Here is a 21,095-nt window from a genome sequence, read left to right as displayed (position 1 = left end):
GCCGCAGCCATAGGGCACGTATTGACTTACACTTGAATGGAAAAGTCGATGTTTAAAATATTGATGTTGATTCCCCTGTTTTTCAGTCCCACCTTTGATTTAGCGGATGTTATAGACACAAAGGATTCTGACAAACTCTTGCACAAAAAGGCTTTTGACAATGATTTTCAGATGGCAAGACTGCATCATTTAACATCATAGATTCACATTGGCTATGTTACAAACGTGGCTGGCTAACAAGAACATATTACTTCTAAAGTGGTGCAGAAAGAGAATATCTACATGATATTGTAGATTAAATAATTATAATAGGTGTATTTGAGAGTATTTAATAGTGACAGATCCTCCCTTTGAAGGATGAGACACGTTGCAATAAAACAGGGATTTTTCAGACTCTGGCAGAGTACATTTTATTACTCTGCATAACCAATCAGCTAATTAAATTAAGATGAATTTACATTGGAATATTTTAAAATGTGAAAAGGATTTAAATCAGATTTTGCCAGATAAGCCTGATGTTCCTTTTAGGAAGGCAGAGAAAAAGTAGAACTAATAAATACCTGTTTACCAGAAAAATGGAAAGGTGTTTTTTAAACAAGATGGTCAAACGTGTGAGTTTGTAATAGAGAAGAATATATTTTTCTGCTCCAATTCGATGGGTAATAGTTTTGAGTCAAAAGACTCTATTCATTATAATGCGTCATTTGTGATATTTTATCTCCTCGAATGCAACCCTAACTTATAACTACTAAAGATGCTTGGAACACAAGATGAATATATTAATGGGGATATCCAAGCACTTTGCCCAGGTTCATAATAGGAACCCACAAGATATTAGGGATACAAGGTAGTAGAGAGGTGCCGAAACTGTCCAAAATCCATCTGTCGACTGTAAAAATCTTTTTACTTCATTGGATTCCTGTCAAAACATAGCTCCAGCCCCAAAAAGCTAATAATGTTGCCAAATTAGTAAGCATTCATCAAAATATTGCCAGACTGAGCAGAACATGTGTGCCCTGTTTATCGTGTTGGCAGTAAGCGAATGTACCGGTTTTTTAGGGAATTTGACAAATTGGCACATTGAATGAATGCTTACTGTAGCAAATCTCTTGCTGCTCCGCCATAACTCAAAAAGGAAAAACGTTGCATAGTTCGCACTTCACGCAAAGTACCTATTGAGATGTACAAATCTTCTGTTTGTGGTTGTGAATGAGGCAACATTTTTATTTTTTGCAGACGAGGAAAAAATTGCAACTTTGACATCGTTTGCAAGAGATTCGCCGGGCGTTAAGTTAATGTTCATTGCGATTTTGTTTAATACGCTAATATGAAATAAGTGTTCCGGTTCTCAGTGTACGCTTCTTTAACACTTTGTCTTCTTAATGCGTTTAAAACGACTGAGGTGTAGACCCAATCAAATGCTTTTTCATAACTCTGCGAATCCTAAGCGGAGTGGTGGATAATATTTATTACTTCTGGTAAATCACTTCTTGAACAACTTTGATGTGGACCTCTTTCTCTCTCCCGCCCCACCCCCCCTCTCTCTCACCTCTCTTCCCTCTCTCCTCACTCTCTTCCCACCATGGAAAACCACATGCTTATATGGAGGGCAGAGCAGTAGTAAGTGGTGTAAAATAAAAGAAATGACTAGTTCTACAATCTTTCTGACAGTTTTGGAGAATTCATAGAAAATTATGTATACTGTACGTTGAACTATAGACAAGTTATGCTGCATTGTAATGCTGGAGAGGATGTATCAATAAGGACTTTCATGAAGCAAATATTGTGAGTCAACCCACTAATCTGACCGCTTTGCTGTGTGTATTATAGTATATGCAAGTGATACAATGCTAGGTAAAAAACATATTTGAATGCTGTTTTCTTTCTACCCCTTATCAAATGAAGCGTTGACACCTTGTCAGGGAACACCCTGTGTAGAAAACCATCTGTTTAAATGTGCCTCAGATGTGCTAATTAAGCAGACAGAACCCAACTGTCCGGTGACTTGCTAGGCCCATATAAGCCCAGGTAGAACAGCCTTATGCTGCCTGCAGGTAAGAAATGGTTATAGGGTGCTCAAACCCCAGGTAATTTCATCCACAACAAATTGTAATCAGGCACTAACTCTGGAGATACCAGTGGGAGTGGGTAGGTGACATTAGACTTGTAAGTAACTCAACACTTAACTATGACAGTCTGAACAATAAAACCCACTCACGTCATCTCCAGGGGTGAGTACTGGCGTGCCAGCCACAGAAGATCCAGAATCCAGATGCAGCAAGTAGAAAAAAAACGAATGGCGCACAGCCAGGGAGTCAGGTGTAAAGCAAAAAAGTTACCTTTAATCAGTGCATGGTTGGAGACAAATACACCCCTTGGGGGACAAAAGCAGGAACCTCCTATGCGTTTCGGACCATCAGGTCCTTTATCAAGGAGACTCCTTGATAAAGGACCTGATGGTCCGAAACGCGTAGGAGGTTCCTGCTTTTGTCCCCCAAGGGGTGTATTTGTCTCCAACCATGCACTGATTAAAGGTAACTTTTTTGCTTTACACCTGATTCCCTGGCTGTGCGCCATTCGTTTTTTTTTTTTTTTCTACTTATGCTGCCTGCAGCCCATGTCCAAGTGGTCCATTATAAGTGGAAGGACTACTGAACAACTCAAGTTTAAAAGGAAGGTCAAAAGAAGTGAAGAAGTGGACACCCCCATCTGGTCCTGATTCCTGCATTTGAACTACGCTGGAAAGGAGGATATCATCTATACCAGACTGCATCATTACTGCTGTGATGCTGCCTTTACCATTTATATTTGCTGTGACTTCACTTTTTCTCAAATTATGCACTTTTTACCAGCCTCAGTATGTCTCTAACTCTATTCATATATCTCCATCTCTCCTTCCTTCACCACTTCTCTGTTCACATGAACTCCTTTCTTACCTGCGTCCTCCGACACCACACAGCTATATCCCCTGCACTAAAAAACACCCCTACAAATCATCCTCACACAACCTCTTTCTATCCATGCTTCTCTCCTTGCTTCTGGGGATATCTCTCCCAATCCTGGTCCCTGCCTTATTCCTACATGCTTTTGTTCTCGTCTGCCAATTGCAACCTGTACTCCTGGTGTCAACCCCTCCAACCTCATACCCATCCCCTGACACCCTCCCTCCTCTCTCCCTTTCTCCTGTGCCCTTTGGAATGCTCGCTGCTTTCTAACAAGTTCCTCTCTGTACATGACTTTTTTCTCTCTCACTCTCTGCTCCTATTTGCTATAACTGAGACCTGGCTCACTCAGTCTGACTCTGCTCTGGAAGCTGCCCTCTCTTATGATGGCCTTTCTTTCTCCCACACTCCACACACTGATGGCAGGGGTGGAGGCGTGGGGCTCCTGCTCTCCTTTCTCTGCCATTACCGAACCCTTCCTATTCCTCCATCTCTTGCTTTTCCCTCCTTTGAGGCTCACACTGTCCAGATCTTCTCTCCTCTTCCTGTCCATTTGGCGGTCATCTATCGCCCACCTACCTCTACTCATCCCCTTCTGCCTTTCTCTCTCACTTTGAATTCTGGCTCTCTTTCTTTCTCTCCTCAGACTCTCCTGTTCTTCTCCTTGGGGACTTCAATTGCCACATTGATGACCCTCTCTCCCTTGGGCTTCCCACTTTCTCTCTCTAACCTCTTCTTTTGGCCTTCAACAGTGGACTGCAGCCAGCACCCACAAGGATGGCCACTACTTAGACCTGGTTTTCACTAAAAACTTCTCTCTCTCCGATTTATCCATTTCCCCTTTTCCTCCCTGACCATCACCTCATCTCATTCTCTCTATCTCGCTTCTCCCCTTCTCCACCTCCATCTACACCCCGGTTCTGCAGAAACCTGCGCTCTATTCACTTACCTGACTTTGAGTCCACTTTACGCTCCTCCCTCTCCTCTCTCAGCTCTACTACAGACGCTGACAACCTGGTCAGGAACTACAACTATGCCTTGTCCTCCTCTCTTGATCTACATTCCCCGCTTTCTCTCTGCCCCTCTCACCCTTCTAACCCTAGACCCTGGCTAAATTCCCTCACACGCATGCTGCATTCCTCCACTCGTTCCTCTGAACACCTCTGGAGGAAATCTCATTCTCTCGCAGACTTCCTTCACTAATTTATGATATCCTGTTTGAACTCTGCCCTTTCGCAAGATAAACAAGCCTACTTTTCTTCACTAATCAACATGCACAAGTCTAACCCACGTCGACTGTTCTCTGTATTTGATACTCTACTCAAACCACCCTCAGCTGCCTCTCCTTCCTCCATCTCCACTCAGGACTTTGCTGACTATTTTAAGGAAAAGGTGGAACCATACGTCAGAACATCCCCTCTGTTTCTTCCTCCCACCCTACACCTCTTCCTAACTCTCCTCCTGCCTTCCTTGACTCTTTTTCCACTGTCTCAGAGGAGGATGTGTCGCTGTTGATCGCCTCTTCTCCCTCTACCACTTGCTCTCTTGACCCCATTCCCTCCCATCTCCTAAAACCTCTTTGTCCTACTATAATCTCTACGTACACACACATTTTTAACTCCTCCCTCTGCTCTGGAACCTTTCCATCCTCCTTCAAACATGCAACAGTTATACCATTACTCAAAACAGCAATCTTGACCCTGCCTGTCTTTCTAACTATCGACCTGTCTCCCTCCTGCCTTTTGCCTCTAAACTCCTTGAACGTCTTGTATTCTCTCGCTTGCTCCATTTTCTCAACATCTATTCTCTCCTAGACCCTCTACAATCTGGCTTCCGCACTGCTCACTCCACGGAAACAGCCCTCACTAAAATAACTGACGAGCTCCATGCTGCCAAAGACAGAGATCATTACACTCTGCTCATATTACTTGACCTCTCTGCAGTATTTGACACCGTGGACCACCCTCTTCTCCTTCAAATTCTCCATACTCTTGGTATTCGGAACAAAGCTCTATCCTGGATCTCATCCTACCTCTCCCATTGTACTTTCAGTGTCTCTTCTGCTAACACCTCCTCCTCCTCTATTGATCTCTCTGTAGGGGTACCCCAGGGCTCTTTTCTCTGTACACACTCTCCCTAGGTGACCTAATAACATCTTTTGGGTTTAAATATCACCTCTATGCTGACGACACACAAATGTGCTTTTCAACACCAGACCTTACACCTGCTGTACTAACCAAAGTTTCTGAATGTCTCTCTGCTATATCATCCTGGATGGTCCTCCGCCGCCTTAAACTCAACATGGCTAAAACAGAGCTCCTCATACTTCCTCCCAAACCTGGCCCTACTACCTCCTTCCACATTACTGTTGGAACTACGATCATTCACCCAGTAGCCCAAGCATGCTGCCTAGGGGTCACACTCGACTCCTCTCTCACATTCTCCCCTCACATTCAAAACATATCTAAAACCTGTCGCTTTTTCCTCTGCAATATAACAAAGATACGCCCTTTCCTCTGTTGTTCGACTGCTAAAACTCTGACTCAGGCCCTCATTCTCTCCCGTCTTGATTACTGTAACCTCCTGCTGTCCGGCCTTCCTGCCTCTCACCTGTCTCCCCTACAATCTATCCTAAACGGTGCTGCCAGAATCACTCTACTCTTTCCTAGATCTGTTTCAGCATCTCCCCTCATGAAATCCCTCTCCTGGCTTCCAATCAAATCCCGCATCTCACACTCCATTCTTCTCACTTTTAAAGCTTTACACTCTTCTGCCCCTCCTTACATCTCAGCCCTAATTTCTCGTTATGCACCATCCAGACTCTTGCATTCTTCTCAAGGATGTCTTCTTTCTACCCCCTTTGTATCTAAAGCCCTCTCTCACCTTAAACCTTTTTCACTGACTGCCCCACACCTCTGAAACCGACTAGCCACACACGACTAGCATCCTCTCTATCCACCTTTAAGACCCACCTTAAGACACACTTGCTTAAAGAAGCATATGAATAGCACTGTGGATATTCTGAACACATGATACATAAAGCTTAGCCCCCCTGCAGATGCACTTACCAGAACTCCCTCCTACTGTCTCTGTTCGTTCTCCCTACCTACCAATTAGACTGTAAGCTCCTCGGGGGCAGGGACTCCTCTTCCTTAATGTTACTTTTATGTCTAAAGCACTTATTCCCATGATGTGTTATTTATATTATCTGTTATTTATTTGATTACTACATGTATTACTACTGTGAAGCGCTATGTACATTAATGGCGCTATATAAATAACGACATACAATACAATACAATACTTTGTAAATATATAATGAAAAAATGTACGTTTAGAACAAAAGTGAATATTTCCTTGGATCCATGGATACTTTTACTAACTTGATAAATAATTAGGAATTGGATTATTTAAAAATAATTACGCCTCAATCCAAAATAACTTAATTCTGGAAAAGACTATTAATCTGGCAAACAGGATCATTGGGGTCACAGCACAGGCAGGGTTCAGAGGCAGGCAGCAGGCAAGGATTGGCAGGGATCATCAGGGTCATCCTGGCAGGTGTCAGCAGCAGGAAGGCAGGAACTGAGACTAGGGAGCAGGAACTAAGATTAGGGACTCTCAAGCAGGAAACAAACGGGGACAAGCCAGAAAACTAACAAGGGCCTTTAATATGAATCAGGACTCCACAAGGAACAGAAGCATGGGCATGGCCATAATGAGTCAGGACTCAAAACAAAGGCAAGGGAGAAACAGGAAACCATGAGGACAGAGGACCGGAGCAACAAGAGGATACAGACAGACAGAGGAACCCCAGAGCAAACTGAAGCAGCAGCACACCCGGTGGACAGACAAGGGAACTGTGGATGGGAGCAGTATGTCTAGGAAGACTCTAACACTTGTCCCCCCTCTAGGGAGCATTCTCCAGGCGATCCTCCAGGCTCTTCAGGGAGAACTTGATCAAAGGCAGACTTGGGGTGACCCACCTCTTGTGGTTTATTGAGGGGCAAAGTGCTTGTCCCCACAGTAACGACGGTACAGGAACCAACAACCAGTCAATCAGGCTCTTCATAAAAATCAGGGTGTTCATTGAGTTCACTTTCCGTGGTTTCCTTTGGTGACCAACGTATCTCTTTTAACTTTGGAATCTCTTTCTCCAACTTCATCTTTTCAGACTCCAAGTTAGCACTAAATGTCTGTTCCTTGTAGCCCTTGCTCAGGTCCTGCAAAGCCTCTGCCAGCTTGCTTTTGAATTCTGTCTGATGTCCGGAATCTATGTCTACTATCCTATTCTCATGCTGTTTCGTGGTATCATTTAAAGAGCATTTAAGACCAGCTATTTGAGTTTTCAGCTCTTGAGGCTGTTTTTCTGCACTTCTCATCCCACTCAAAGCAGTTGCCAGTTCAGCTTCATTGGAGTTGGGTCCTGATTCCATATCTCCCAGCTGACTCAGAGAAAGGCTTAAATCTGTTTCCTTTTCTTTATTTCTGACCTGCAGCTGACGGTATTCATATCGTACCCTGTCCAGCTCCAGCTGCAGCCGGTCCGTCTCATTGGCCGCGTGGTCCAGCAATTCGCAGCATCAGCCATTTTGACCTCATAGCACCGTGTCAGGCCGGCCACTTGACGGACAGACACCTCCTCCCTCTCTTCCTTTTTCCCTGACGTCTCTTAATAGCCACAGAGCCTCAAACATTCATCGGGACCTCAAGTTTTTTTTAAAAATATTATGAAATCAAGATACAAAACATTAATTGACAAGGAATGGGATGTGGTTCTTACACACATAGCAATACAGAAGAATCTTTACTAGTGGTGATAATTAAACAGGGACCATGAGCCTGGGTTTAACCAAGATGTGCAACCATTATGATTTCACTGTAATTACTTTATCAGATTTCACTAGTATTAGAACAATGGAAAATGCAGTAAGAATAAAAGGAACTTTGAGCGCTGTTGTATGAGAGAACACAGTTATTTATAAGCTGTATTGTGCTGACGTTTGATCTAATGTCAGCATTAGACTGGAAAACTATAGTACCCTAACACATCTTCTTTACTAGAAAGTACTTAATTTTGTACTATTTGCTCCGTTGGCAACTTCAATTCTTCCATTTATTTCTATATGCCTTGAGGACTTTACTAAAAAAGCCATTGTGGTTTGTTTTTTTTGCGAGCCGTAAATGATCACTTTGTTTGACATTACAGAATTCTAATGTATTTAAAAAAGTAAATACCAGAACCCTACAGTATGTAATTTCCATTATTTATTTTATACATATGGTTTACTATAATGTTTGACTATTTTCAGAGTATGATGTTCTAGACCAGTCATTTTCAACCGGGGTTCCGTGGGCACCCCTCAGGGGTTTCCGCTGCCTCCAGGGAGGGAGAGCTGGGAAATCTCTCCCAGCTGTCCCAGGTCCGGCGGCATGATGGCACCCCATGCAGCTGTGAAACGGCAGCTCACTAGCTCAGCAGCAGCCACCCATTCACTGCGATCCTTCCTCTGCCGGTACCTGTCGGCACAGGAAATCCCGTTTGCCTTCCGGCTGACAGGAGGAGGGAGCTGTGGACTGGGGTGGGAGATGCCTCCATGAGGAGCGGCTGGATGCAAGGACTTCACAGCGTGTCTTTGAAAGGGAGGGGGGGGGGGGGAGAGTGTGAAAGAGGGGGAGTAGGGCGAAGAGTGTTTGTGAGGGATTGGGAAGAGTAGTGTAAGGGGTGTAGAGAGAGTGTGTTAGGGGGTTGTGTGTATGAAGGGGAAGCGTGTGTGTGTGCAAGAGTGTAAGAGGGAGGAAGCGTGAGGGAGGGGAAGAAAGTGTGAGGGGAGAGTGGAAGTGGGGGAGAGAGGAGGGGGCAAGAGAGGGGAGGGAGAGAGCATAAGGGGGGAAGAGAAAGGTGTGTAATGGGGGAACAGAGAGAGGAGGGAGTGTGAAAGGGGGAAGAGAGAGGGAGAGAGAGATGGAGGGGGGAGAGAGGGTTGGGGTTCCTCCATTTCACAATCTAATTCTAGGGTTCCTTAACCAAAAAGGTTTTTTTTGGGGTATATAACACTTGTAGCTGTATATCAGTGTCCAAGGTATTTATTCTGTAAACACTTCTTTTTTTAAAAGGTTATATTTGCAGTTGAAAAGCAACAAATATAGTCAAGTGAAGACTTTAAAGGCGCAATCCACCCTCTTAGTTTAAGCTCACCCATCCCACCGCTATTTAATCAGTAGGTCCAAGCACACACATGTAATTGTCATTAAGAGATTCTTCCCCCAGCAGAAAGGTGGTTATAAAATTTGCTGCAGCAATAAGTATGGGAAGTAAATATATATAACACAACCCCTTCTTTGTCGATAGATAGATCAAAAACAGATCCAGATTATGGATTTATTTCATACAGATTCTTGATGGCCAAACCATAACCAAAACAAATCGAGAAACAAATGTTTTTTTTTTTTTAAATAAAACAAATCCAGAGCCAATTAGCATCTCTGGTGTGTGTATGGTTTTATATAATTTTTTTAATATAGTGCCATTAATGTACACAGTGCTTCACAGCAGTAATACACATGACAACAAATAATACAAATAACACATATTGAGAAGAAGTGCTTCAGACATAAAAATAACATTTAGGAAAAATATTTCCTGCCTGAAGAGCTCACAATCTAATTGGTAAGTAGGAAGAACGTACAGAGACAGTTGGAGGGTGTTCTGGTAAGTGCGTCTGCAAGAGGCCAAGGTCGATGTATGAGGTGTATAGTATTAGCCACGCAGCTACTAATACACACACACACACATATACATACACACACACATTGACATGTAATAAATGTGCAGATTTGAAAACCATTATCGCTATTAATAGGTAGTTTCTTCAATCAGAAGTGTCACCTCTGTGTTGTATGTTCTGCTTGCAGCTCTAATGCTATCTGGTTCAGAGCAGGTGTGCAAGGCCAAGCATGAGGCTGCTAGCCTGGCTCTTATTTTTAACACCCTGCTCTCAGGCAGTGACAAGCCATCGCTAAGTGAGGTAATAGCCAATTGATTTTGTTCCGTTTTCTGCAGTAGGCAGTAATAAATCATGCTGCTTGTCAGAGGGGTGCTTTCATGTTTCCTGTGAGAGTGTGCCAACAATTATTCGACAGAAAGCTCTTGTGACCCCCCTCTTGAGAGTGAAGCTGCTGCCCGAATTAGGATCTCCTTGACCAAAATGAAGCAGCTGTGGCACATGCTCTAACTTGATTCTTTTTGTGTGGGTGGGGAGGGCTCGGAATTGGAAAGACATGCAATTGATGGATTCACATACTGGGCCTCACGATTTAACAAAGAGGCACCGGCTAAAAGAATGTCAAAGAGACCTGCAACATCTAGAACAAAGCAAAGCACAAGATTATATATCTCTTTCAACCTACCTATACATTACTTTTAAAATGGGGGTTAAACATGTGTGCTGTGAAATGTATATTTTATAATACTTTGTCTTTAGGTGATGCTTCCTCATTATGCTGTAGAGAGTCCGAGATGTCTTGTAATGTCGAGGTTTTTGCACATATAATAAATTGGCTGTCATTTCCCCTATATAAAATCATGGCTTTAATGCATGAGACTGTAAAAAGGGCACTCATTATTTTTAAATCTAAGTAGAGATGGTGGGTTCTGATCCTGCTGAGCCTTGCATTAGCCCCTTACTCACAAGGCTCCTTAGGCTTGTCAGTATTGTTCTTATGGAAATCCTTTAAGGAGGTTTGGGGTGTGAGTTATTTAAATATACTTTTTTATACCATTATATTACATACCATTAGCATATTTCTAAGGGGTGCTACTTTTTGAGCATAAGTGTCTCTCCTTATGTTATTTGGAGGGTGGTTTGAGGGAATATATATACTGTTGGGGCTATACTAAAATACCCCTCATCCCTTCCCCCTCTTTCCCACTCTCCCTTCCCTGCTACCCCCAGTGAAAAGGGTGGAGTTGAGGTGGCTATAATTGGGGGAAGAAGTCGGGGAGATCGGTCAGGTCCTCCCTGCAGAAGGAAAGTCTCTCACCCTCACTATTTTGATGCATTATGTGTATGTTTGAGTGAGATATAACCCCCCCCCCCTTAAAGAGTTAAATAAAAGGAAGAGGATATCTATGGCTTATTATATATGTTATTGAGATAATAATGTAGTCAGAAGAGTTTAATTCTATATGGGTGTTTGTTACAGCTGCCACAGTCTGGTTCGGGTTTTAGGATAAAATCCTGCCTAAGTGGGTGTTGGTACAATATTGGGTCTATGCTAAGCAGTGGTGGAGAGGGATTTTTACCCGCTGAGCGATGAGTACACGTACTTCCTTGGCTGGGTATCATTATTTGGAAGGAGCATGAGCGCTGGGCGTGTACCAGGTTCTGGTAATACAGTAGGGCCCCGGTTGTGCCTTTTGACCCTTTAATATGGAATAAGTGGGTTAAACTGTTGTAGTGTATTTAAAAGTATGTGTTATTAAAAGCTGGTGCCATTTAACCACCAGTTGGGTTTCAGGCGTTAATGGTATATTATGGGTTTATACACATATTATCCAAGAAGGATAAAAAGAATTCCTCTATATGCACTCTCTATGTTATAATGTGAAATACATGTATATTTAATAAGGCTTTTAGATCAGTGAAAACTGTTAAAACCAAAAAATAATAAAAAATTTATTGCATCTGATAAATCAAGTGACTCTGTGAAAATAAAATAAAAAAAGGTTTAAAAAGTCCTATTCACAAAGGGAGTAAGTGGTAGGAGACTCTGTATATTTTTTCTTTTTACAGACTATAAATCACATTAATATGTGTGTCTGTATATTTGGAACCACTCTGACATCTCAGTGTAATGTATTGATCAGATATAAATATCAAACAGCTCAGTATATTGTGTTTATAAAATATATGATTGCATGCACATCTGTCTCCAATAACATATGTGTCTATATAGTATACTTCTTTATAGCACAGGTAGGATGGTATCCGTAAAACACATGGAGTTTGGTTCTAGTTTCAATAGTTGTACTGGTGTTAAACAAGGAGCAGTTAAACCGCTAGTATTACAGCGGTCCCAAGCAGTGTGCAATAAATCAATATATTTATAAGGTCACGGCGGACCAATGGACATACTGTCCCGGCCAGATTAATACTAAAGCTTGCCGGGTGTACCGCGGGCTGACAGCGGGGCTTTTCTCCTTTTAAAACAGAGTTTCCCGCGCGGCGGCCGCTTCAATAGATAAGCGCTACTGGCGCTTATTATTGAAAGCGCCCGAGGCGCAGGAAAACCAGCCGAAAACGGCCAAAGACTGCCGCGCGCCATCCGTGGCTATTTTTATTTTTAAAATTTTCAGTAATAGCCCCCAAACAAATCCCTTAGAATGGCCACGGCGGACCAAGAATCACAGTTTCAAAGGGTTTGCCGTGTCTGCGACATGGTGTACAAATTCCCTGGGAAATGCGGTGTCTATGCACCAAAATACTGGCCGTGTATCCTGTACTGAGATGTCGCCCCTCTGTGACGTCAGGACTCGAAGTATGACGCGTTTCGCGTGATTGGACACGCTTCTTCAGAAATGAGTCCTCCTTTCTGAAGAAGCGTGTCCATTCACGCGAAACGCATCATACGTCGAGTAAACTGCGATTCTTGGTCCGCCATGACCATTCTAAGGGATTTGATTGGGGGCTATTATGTCCGTTGGTCCGCCGTGACCTTATAAATATATTGATTTATTGCACACTGCTTGGGACCGCTGTAATACTAGCGGTTTAACTGCTCCTTGTTTAACACCAGTACAACTATTGAAACTCGAACCAAACTACATGTGTTTTACGGATACCATCCTACCTGTGCTATAAAGAAGCATACTATATAGACACATATGTTATTGGAGACAGATGTGCATGCATGCATATATTTTATAAACACAATATACTGAGCTGTTAGATATTTATATCTGATCAATACATTACACTGAGATGTCAGAGTGGTTCCAAATATACAGACACACATATTAATGTGATTTATAGTCTGTAAAAAGAAAAAATATACAGAGTCTCCTACCACTTACTCCCTTTCTGAATAGGACTTTTTAAACCTTTTTTTATTTTATTTTCACAGAGTCACTTGATTTATCAGATGCAATACAATTTTTATTATTTTTTGGTTTTAACAGTTTTCACTGATCTAAAAGCCTTATTAAATATACATGTATTTCACATTATAACATAGAGAGTGCATATAGAGGAATTCTTTTTATCCTTCTTGGATAATATGTGTATATGCTAGTATTCTTTCCTCATGCACCCTATTATTGATCCAAGAATATGATCTATGATTTATATTGGGATGAGCGGTTAAAAATATTTAGTTTATATTATGGGTTTGTTTATGGTACACGAAGGGGGGGGGGAGAGAATCTTGAATGTTCCGAGGTCACGTACTAATGCTATAACATTAGGCTTCTTGTATGAAAACTGTTCTTTTGTAGGAACCGGAAAGATTAAAACTTTATGGGATACAAACATTGTTAGTTAATAATCATGATAGGTCAAAATACACACAATTTGCTGTGCATCACAGGCTCTAACGTGTGTTTGTACATATGTTTCAAAATGGCAGTCAAGTTTAAAAAACGCAATACAGTACTTTTATTTAACAAGGAAACAATAGGTTCATAGATATATTTTTGTGCAAATATTTTTGTGCAAATATTTTTAAAACCATGAATTAAAAGTGCAGATCAGATTGCTTTTGGCAGTAATTGCTTATCAATTTACTTGTAAACAAGCAATAGGATTAGGGTTATGCGATTTCCACTGCAAATGTTCAAATAATTCACCAACATTTATGAAAATATTGTTGTTTCCATTGAAAGTCGTTGAGTTTAAGCCATTCTTTGGAGATTTTTTTCTTTTTTTGCAATTGTTTGCCTGAAGCAAACTGGCAAACACCTTGATTCGTATTTACTTACAAATTATTCATGCAACTCTAATATGGATTATAGAACAGGATGTTATTCTCAGTCACAATGATTCATTAATATAGTGTTCACTTCTCATGATATCAATCAAACATATTTTAACTAGGTACTGTACTCTTGAGATCAGAGGTGCAGCAATAAATGGGCACAATTGTTTTGGTGGGCCACTGTCTTACTGCCCTTCCCTACTCATCTCATTCAATTTCCCCTCTCCTCACTCAATTTCCCCTGTTCTCGCTCATTCAATTCCTCCTCTCCTCACTCAGTTCCACCCTTCTCTCTCACTCAATTTCCCTCCTCCACTCTCACTCAATTCCTCCTCTCCTCACTCAATTCCACTCTCCTCTCTCACTCAATTTCCCCTCTCCTCACTCAATTCCTCCATCCTCCTCTCACTCAATTCCCCCCTCCTCTCACTCAATTCCCCTCTCCTCGCTCAATTCCTCCATCCTCCTTTCACTCAATTCCAGCCTCCTCTCTCTCTCAATTCCCCCTCTCCTCACTCAATTCCTCCCTCCTACTCTCACTCAATTTCCCCTCTTCTCACTTAATCTCCCCCTCCTCTCACTCAGTTCCCCCTCTCCTTGCTTAATTCCTCCCTCCTCCTTTCACTCAATTCTTCCCGCCTCCTCTCACTCAATTCCCCACTCCTCTCTCACTGAATTTCCCCTCTTCTCACTCAATTGCCCTGTCCTCTCTCACTCAATTCCCCCTCTCCTCGCTCAATTCCTCCCTCCTCCTTTCACTCAATTCCCCCCTCCTCTCTCACTCAATTCCCCCTCTTCTCACTCATTTCCTCCTCCTCCTCTCACTCAATTCCCCCCTACTCTCTCACTCAATTTCCCCTCTTCTCACTCAATTCCCCCTCTCCTCACTCAATTCCTCACTCCTCTCACTCAATTCCCCCTCTTCTCACTCAATCTCCCCTCCTCTCACTCAGTTCCCCCTCTCCTTGCTCAATTCCTCCCTTCTCTTTTCACTCAATTCCTCCCACCTCCTCTCACTCCCCTCTAAGAATGTAACTTTGGGGGTGTGGTAAGACCAGTCGAGCAGCAGAGGGGAGCTGAGACCAAATGGGCAGATGTAGATATTTGGCCCAACTTCCAGGTAGGTCCAACTTCTGCACTGATCGAGTCCACCGGCGAGGGGATTGATGCTGGACCATGTGTTGGCCACCACTGCTTTAAATCATCTGTAAGATAAATTATATCTAAAACAAAAGGATTACATGCAATTAATTCAAGAATAGGTTAGAGGCCCTGTTTGATGTGTTGTGATAGAGTTTATTACTTTGTTAGTGATGTGCTAAGTTCTACTACCATGAATGGATCTTAATGCTGTGCTAAGGAGTAGCTTAATATTATTTATATCCCATGTCTCTCAACACACCATAGATAATACCTTATGCCTGTTTTGAACTTTGTGTACCACTTTGTGAACGGAGAAATATCAATACAAAGATTTAAGTAGGGGTCAAATAATAAACCTATTATTACTATAATTTATTTGTAAAGCACCAATATTCCACAACGAGGTGCAATGGGGTTACAGAGTGACATCAATTACATACTGTAAACAGAATGACATACAAGTAAGGCCAGACAAGTGCAAACGGATACAGAAGGTAATAATGATGGTGGCCCTTCTCATGAGAGCTTACACTCTAGAGGCAATGTTGAAGCAAAAGGTAACGCACAGTGTGGGATTCAGTATACCTCAGGATGGAGATTGGGCCAGTCACACAACAAGTACTATTGAAGTTTAGGAGTGTTGATGTTAGGGGTGTTAGATAGCATGGAGTTTGGTCTAATACTGTATTTTGTTTAATAGGGCAGTCCAACTCAACGGTCCACAAAAAAAAAAGAAGATTAAACAACATATTAGTTTTATTTTTCTACTTAAATAATTGAATTGCACTTAAAGTAGAAATAATACTGATTTTTATTCTTGTGACAAATGTATGTTTTCTCTGTTTTGAGGTCTGCAGTATTCATGCTTATCTGCCACTTACGCTGGACAATTGGACTAATGATAGTAACATAATGTTACAGGACAAGAGAACAACAATGCATCTGTAAACATGGAGATTGACTAGCAGATTCATCGCCAAATTATAGCTGATCAAGATTGTAAAAATACTCTAAAGTGTTAGTTTACCATAGAATATTGTTATAAAACATAATTTGAAAGAAAAAAAAACATATCCATATTGTTTTTTAAGGCACAAATCACCTACCTTTCACCTATCAATTTTCTCCTGCCATTAGCTCCCTCTACCCAGGGCTTGCCTAAATCTAACTGCCTTACAATTTATGTCAAATGCCAGTAACATGATTTACAAGCTTGTTACATTTGATGCAGCTGCAAGCAAAAGTAAAAAAAATAAATATAAGTATTTTAAGTAAAATATTTTCTGTCCAATAATAGGTAGACCAGTATTCAATATACTGTACTGTGATGCAGTCCTCGTTTTATTCAAGAGGATTTAGGGCCATATTAATACACAGTCTATCAAAAGGCACCTTCCAGGGCTGGAAATCATCTTACAGCCCATCGTTCAGTTGGAAAGTTGGAGAGAACTGTGATGTTTTTAAAGCTCTGTAACTGCAATCATCTATGAAGAACACATATTTGTACATGCAGATGACTTCCCCCCGGCAACACATGTAGCCACCTTCAACTCCACTAAATAGAAGAGTGGAACCTGATTGGCTCCCAAATCCGGTGCTCAAAGTAATACACTCACAGGTCTTTGTGGATCAGAGAGAAGCCTGAACCTCCGTGTTAACCCTAAAGGCCTCGGACATAGTGCACTGAGCGTCGCTGAGCAGTGCTCTCGCTTGCTGACGCTCGCGCTACCAGGAGCTTTTTGCTGTCCTGACAGAGGAGACAGCAAGCGCGCTTGGGAGGCGGGTATCACTGTGTGTGTGTGTGTGTGTCACTTGGTAGCTGTCAGTGTGTGTGTGTGTCACTTTGAAGTGTTCTGTGTGTTTGTGTGTCACGGGAATGTGTGTGTGTGTGTGTGTGTGTGTGTGTGTGTGTATATTATATAATATTTTAAAAATTAAAAAAAAAAAGACGTGGTGAGAATACATTATTTATTAACATTGTGCAACTTTGAAAAATATATTCACGCACGCACGCAAACACACACATACACACACACACATGCATACACACATTATATATATATATATATATATATATATATATATATATATATAATCAAAAAATAAATAGATGATACCGTTCTGTGGCTAACGAAATGCTTTTATTTGTGCGAGCTTTCGAGATACACTGATCTCTTCTTCCGGCGATGTTACAATGTATCTCGAAAGCTCGCACAAATAAAAGCATTTCGTTAGCCACAGAACGGTATCATCTATTTATTTTTTGATTATTGAAGCTCGGCTAACACGGTACTGATACCTCTACATGAATATATATATATATATATATACACACACACACACAATGCACACACAGAATGCACACACACAATGCGCACACACACACACACACACACACACACACACACACACACACACACACACACACACACACACACACACACACACACACACACACACACACACACACACACACACACACACACACACACACACACACACACATATATATATACTGAGTTAAGTTATGGTGAGTAAAAAAAGTGACAAAAACCCTCCACAGGAAAGCAAATATGCAAATATAACTGTATGACATGCAGATGAGCATACAGTTATATTTGCATATATATATACACACACACACACACACACACACACACACACACACACACACACACACACACACACACACACACACACACACACACACACACACACACACACACACACACACACACACACACACATATATATACACTGTGACAGAAACCAGGGGCTGGTAATAAATTCCGTATATAGGGCTCCCAGGATACTAGACAGTTTCTATCCTGTTTGGCCTGGGAGTGCAGCCTTATAATACATACACTCCATCCCACAGTTTGGCAAGCGCTGGAACTGAGGGATGAGAGATCCAGACCAGAGTTTGTCTGCTGCCTGATTTCTGTCACCTGTCATGCTAATTAGGAATCAGGTATGAAAGACTGATTTCCTGTTTGCTCTGGTCTCTCCACAAGAGCCAGGAGGCTGGAAGGCTGCTGAACTACAGAGGGGAGAAGCCTCTTCCCCAAACAGGTTCAATCTTTCTGTTCATTTGTGTAAGACTGCAAAAGTACCTTGTTTTGTTGTTGGGAGTGGAAAAGCCACTTCCAACCCTGAGTCAGGGATATCTAAGTTAAGTTATCGCTCAGGTGAGCAGCTTTTGTTTTGATCTGTTTTCTGTTGTATGCACTGTGGCAGTCTCAGTGCCTGGGACTGAATAAACCAGGCATAGCCTGTTTAAAGGAACAGTACGTGACGCCTCATCATTTTAACCTACCCTAAAAGACCGTGTTCTAAACAGTCCCGGACAAACGACGGAGCCCCGGAGTAAGCCGTTTGTCACATATGGTGGAGAATGCGGGCAGAGCACTAGGGGGTCTGCGGGTTGAAGAACTTTGAAAAAAAAAAAAAAAAAAAAAAAAAAGTTTTTTTCATCCTCTGCAAACAAGATGGAAGACGTGGTGGGTGCGCTGGTACGAAATGTCGCTGCCCAGAAAGACGCGAATGAAACCCAGCAACAGCTGTTAATAGCCCAGCAAGAAACTAATGCAAACCAGCAGCAGACGAATGCAGCCCAGCAACAGCTGCTAATAGCCCAGCAAGAGATTAATGCCAACCAGCAACAGGCGAATGCAAACCAGCAAAAGACGAATGAAGCCCTGCAAAACGCGAATGCAAACCAGCAAGAGACAAACCGCTTGCTGAGAGAGGAGCAACAGCGGTTCGCTCAGGGCTTACAGCAGGAACTCGAGATCCTGAGGGGGACTATCAGTAACCTTCCACTGGCAGCGGCAGCCCCAGTTCCGAAAATGACCAGGGCAAGCCACTACCTTCAGAAGATGGGACCCTCGGATGATGTGGAAGCCTATCTTCTCACGTTTGAACGCACGGCACAGAGAGAGGGATGGCCAGAAGCTGAGTGGGCTGGTCTAATCGCACCCTTCCTAAGCGGCGAACCCCAGAAGGCTTACTTTGATCTAGAGCCAGCCGAAGCTAACGTCTATGCAAAATTGAAGTTCGAGATCCTCGCCCGCCTCGGCGTAACCACGGCTGTTCGAGCCCAAAGGTTTCACGCATGGTCCTTCACGATGGATAAAGCCACCCGAAGCCAGATGTATGACCTCATCCACCTCGCCCGGAAGTGGCTACAACCCGAGATCAACTCAGCCAGCCACATCGTGGAACGGTTGGTCATGGACCAGTTCTTGAGGAAACTTCCCTCTGCCTTACGCCGTTGGGTCAGTCGGAGTGACCCCCACAATGCGGATGAGCTTGTGGCCCTCGTAGAAAGGTACAATGCAGCAGAAGAGCACCCGCAACCCACAGTCGTGGAGCAACCCCACTACCCGAGGTTCCAGGACTCTTCCAGAGACGGTAAAAGGGTACCGGGGTTAAGGGGCGCTGAAGAGCGGCGACCCCCTTCACGCAGCACAAGCAACAGTGGTTCGCACACTAAGGGCAATAGCCAACATGGGGAGCCGGGAAAAGGCTCTAAGTGGGACACAGACTATGTACCTAAATGTGTAAATTGTCATGAGAGGGGCCACACAGCAAAAATCTGCCCACTAAATGATGAGCCCATGCAATGCAACAGCGTGGAACCTTATTCGCTGTTGTCCCAATGTATGGGCCCTAGCCCAGAGGACCCCTTGAATAACCATCTGTGGGCATTTGTAAAGGTTAATGGTAAGAGGGTTCGGGCACTTCTTGACTCTGGGAGCATGGTCACACTAGTGTCCGAATACCTCTTGCCCATTAAGAAGAAACAGGGAAACAGTTCACAAAGAGTGGCAATTTGTTGTATACATGGGGATAATCATGAATATTCCACTGTTGATGTTTTTTTTTAAACAGAGTTTGGTTCTTTAGATTTCAAGGTGGGTATTGTACCCAAACTGGCACATGATGTGTTAATAGGGACCGACTTTCCCCATTTTCTAAAAATGTGGTCCCCCGCTCAGAATAGCGCCCAGAGTTCAATAGCGGACCATAACGAAGTATTAGAAGAAACAAATCCTTTCCCTTTTTCAGAAATGGAGGTTGACGAGGGCCCAAATAAGAAGGGGGAAAAGGAGGAGTGCTGTAAAATTCCCTTCCCCATCACTACTTTGGTAGGGAATACCCCAAATCAAGATGTTGAGCAGACACTTACCACCCCAGAACCGGATAAGACCCTCGCTGACCTAGAGGTCAGTCCTGGGAGTTTTAAGAAGGCCCAGTGGGAGGACCCCACATTAGCGGTAGCAAGGGGAAATATACGGGATCAGAATAGTACTCCTGGCCAACCAGATAGGTCACTTGCTTACCCCTACTTCGAGGTAGAGAACGACCTAGTATATCGGGTTGATAAAAGGAAATCAGTTACAACTAAACAATTGTTGGTACCACAGACATTCCGTAACGTAGTATTACACCTCGCACATAGTCATCCATTGGGGGGACACCTAGGGGTGGAAAAGACAAAAGAAAAGGTTCTCCGAAGCTTCTATTGGCCTGGGGTTCTGGCAGAAATTACGAATTATTGTTCCTCATGCCCAGAATGTCAGATCACCGCCCCGTTCAAGGCGTACCGCAGCCCATTGGTACCCCTTCCCATAATAGAGGTACCATTTGACCGGATTGCTATGGATCTAGTAGGACCCCTAATAAAGTCTGCTAGGGGACATCAGCATATATTGGTAATATTAGATTATGCCACCCGATATCCGGAGGCAGTTCCCCTACGTAGCACCTCAGCTAAAAACATAGCAAAAGAGTTAGTAGTTCTGTTTTCCCGGGTCGGGATTCCTAAAGAGATTCTATCTGACCAGGGAACACCATTTATGTCCCAAGTAACGAAAGAGCTATGTAAACTCCTAAAAATCAAGCATCTCAGAACCTCAGTCTATCATCCACAAACAGATGGTTTAGTGGAAAGGTTCAATAAAACCTTAAAGAGCATGTTACGGCGGGCGGTTGATAAAGATGGGAAAAACTGGGATTGTTTGTTACCGTACC

Source organism: Ascaphus truei, chromosome 13, assembly GCF_040206685.1.
Source record: "Ascaphus truei isolate aAscTru1 chromosome 13, aAscTru1.hap1, whole genome shotgun sequence".
Classification (NCBI taxonomy): Eukaryota; Metazoa; Chordata; class Amphibia; order Anura; family Ascaphidae; genus Ascaphus; species Ascaphus truei.
Note: the sequence above shows the minus strand (reverse complement) of the source record.